Source organism: Lactuca virosa, chromosome 6 (assembly GCF_052849685.1).
Source record: "Lactuca virosa cultivar CGN04683 chromosome 6, Lactuca_virosa_CGN04683_v6, whole genome shotgun sequence".
Classification (NCBI taxonomy): Eukaryota; Viridiplantae; Streptophyta; class Magnoliopsida; order Asterales; family Asteraceae; genus Lactuca; species Lactuca virosa.
The window spans coordinates 97,426,854-97,430,356 of NC_136431.1; positions in this window are offsets into that span (position 1 = coordinate 97,426,854).

Below are 3,503 nucleotides of genomic sequence, written 5' to 3' on the forward strand. Positions count from 1 at the left end.
ACTTATGAGACACGCTTCAAGTACTTATCTAAGTATAAAACAAAAATCCTGAAAATTATAACTAGAGTCTCCTTGAGGGAGAGCGTGACGTTTGTGTATAGATCTATACCGGACTGACAATCCCGCACCAGAGCTACTTGCAACAGCTAGGTCGGCAGACCAGTGGTGACAATTCTCGTACCATATTTTGACGCCTGAAGAACGTCGTGTTTTAGGCAATACTAGGTCATCAAGCATGGTTATGATAACTTACAATTTGGTATTGAACAAAATGATTATTGTATGAATAAGTAACACTTCACATAGTTTTATTTATTTATAAAACTATAATACAGTATCTTACAAGTATAAACATAGAATGCTACTTCAATTCAGAGAAAACATACTTTTCAAGGTTTTATGAGAACTAAACTACATTTTACAAGTTGTTATTACAGAAATCATTATACATTTTACTTACAGTATAACATAGCAGAAAATATAGGATTTTCTGGGTTAAACCTGTTCACTTTATGAATATACAAGAAAACAGATTTCAGTTGCAAACATATTTATGATCTCACCAACTTAATTGTTGACACCTTTTCAAAAACTACTTGTATTCTCAGGTAAACAGTGATATAGGTACAACCACAGCTTTTTGAGAAGACGGAGATCTATAAACTCACGTCTTTTGAACTTGTACTTTTGAATTCATATACATTATGTTTTGAACACAGTTATAAAACTTATAAATTTGTAAATACAATGGTTGTTGTTGTACTTTGATTACTATTGTGCATTGTTGTGATACTACATGAAGTCCTCCACCCCTGAAGAGGATCCTGAGGAGGATAGTGACGAAGAAAATTCAGATGGCACAGACTCGGAACCACAGGTATATAACCCACTGCAAGGAGTACAACTCCCAGTACCCAGACAACATTTTCAAGGTCCGACCCCAACATGGGGTCAAGAACTACACAGGTGGAGCCGCCAATAAGGACAACTCCCTCCATTTGGAATAAATAGAGAGTTTTAGGAAATCAATAATAGAGGATCGGGTTACAGGGCCCTCCCTGTTATAGTGCATCGCATTTCTCGACAGGTTGATCAATCTCGTATATCGATCAACCGAATCCTAGAAGTTACTGCTGCCTCCCAACAAAACGCCATGAATCTTCATCGTCTAGACGGAGATCACGATGAAACCAGACACCACACATACATGCTCCATGTAGAAATGATCGCTTCTCAAATTGAAATGAGAGCACTCTAAGAGCGTCAGACTACACTGGAGAGGAGTTTAAGGGAATCAAAACCCCATGTGGCAGAGCCCAGTACTAGGAGCAGTACTCGTCGCAAGTAGTGTTTACACTACTTCTATTTTCTATTTTAATATAAATTAGGATGTCGAATGTATATATTACTTTTTACTATATGTAAACCCTACAATTAAGTGAATACACTACTTGTAGGTAGTAATGCTATCTAATTTTCCTTTTTGTTGATATAATATAGACTTATATTTAAGTCAAGTTCTCCCAATTTCATATAAAAAACAATATATCAATGAAAATTATAAGTATTTTATTTCATTAGGAGTTATTACAATTTTCATAAACATCTTACTTAATAAATTCTGGTTACAAACTTAAAGCAGAATCATTATGTTCAACTATACAAATTCATTACAAGTGTTGCTATAAATGAATTTAGCGATTTTTTACTCATATTAGTAAACTTTTATCATTCAATAGAACACTATAACAGTCAGGAGTTAATGCAATTGGAATTAAAATATGTCTTAGCCAATTTCACCTGACCTATGATATTGTACTTATCATCGTTTTCTTAAAACATTATAGATTAAAGATTCCACCAAATCCACCACCACCACCACCTCCACAATTCGATAATGATGTCTTCCAAGCAGCAGTAGCTGCCGATGTGGCTGCTACCATGGCGCAAATCAATGCTAGTAGTACCAGTGGAACTAGCGGTGTTGCTCTTAACTCTAATCATGGGGAAAATTTAGGACACCCTCATGAGTGTTTGTATAAAGACTTCACTAATGCAAAAACCCAAAACTATTGATGGCACCGGAGGTGTTATTACTATGACGCGCTGGTTCGAGAAAATGGAATCGGTGTTTGAAATTTGCGCTTGTCCAGAAACAAGCAAGGTTAAGTTCACAGCGTGTACCTTCCAAGACAGAGCCCTTTCCTGTAGGAATGGTTATGTCAAATCCTTATCCCTTCGAGTTGCTAATGCTATGAACTGGGATGATTTAAAAACCCTGATGCTAGCAGAATATTGCCCCCGCGGCGAAATTCAAAAGCTAGAGGAAGAACTTTGGAGTCTGAAGATGAAAGACTCTGACATAACTGCATATACTGCCAGGTTCAGTGATCTGAATATTTTGTGTCCAGGGATGGTTCCCACTGAAAGCAAGAAAGTTGAGAGATACAGATGGGGACTCTCTCCTCAGATACAAGGAAATCTAATAGCTGCTAACCCTCTCACTTTTGATAGTGCCAAGCGTTTGGCACAGACACTAGTAGACCATGGAGTTCGTCAGGGCTCTATGGTATCTATCCCAGAGAAACCCAAAGAAGAATGCAATAAGAAGAAGAAATTCTGGAACAAGCGAAAAGGGCAATCGTCTCAAGAGCCCTCGAAAAAGCAACAAACAATGGCAACACACGCCGCTATTTTTCCTACTGTCGTTCCAACCCCTGTCCCTACCACCGTGTCGGTCACTCCAGCAACTCCAAATAGATATGATGGATCGTTGCCAAAGTGAAATAAATGCAACTTCCATCATACAGGAGCTTGCAAATAAATGCACCGCAAGAATTGTAACAGAAAGGGGCATACTGCCCGTTTCTGTAGGGCACCGGCGCAGCCTATTTCTCAAGTCCATGCCACGGGAGTGAGTCAAACATGCTATGAATGTGGGGAAGTAGGACATTTCAAGAGAAATTGTCCTAAGTTAAATAATGCTAGTGGAACGGGCGAGTCTTGGCAATTGGGTATGAAGAAGCAGTAGCGGATCCTAATGTGGTGACCGGTACGTTCCTTCTCAACGATTCTTATGCATGCATCTTTTTCAATACTGGTGCAGAGAAAAGTTTCGAAAGCCATAAGTTCAAACACTTTCTAAAACAAAATCCCAAAGCACTAAAAGTTACATTTACCGTTAAGATGGACAATGGGAAAACTGAGAAAACCAATGACATATACATAGGATGCACACTTACCGTAAATAACCATTCATTCCAAATTGACCTTATGCCGGTCTCAATTAAAAGTTTTGACATCATAATCGGCATGGATTGGTTAAGTTTTCAGCTTGCTGATATCCTGTGTTTCGAGAAATCCATCCATCTTAATCTACCAAGTAACGAGCCTCTCGTTATTTATGGCGACAAATCTAGTGCGAATCTTCAAATCATTTCTTGCATCAAAGCTCAAAAGTATCTTTGTAAAGATTACTGCACCTTCTTATTGATGGGTTTTGC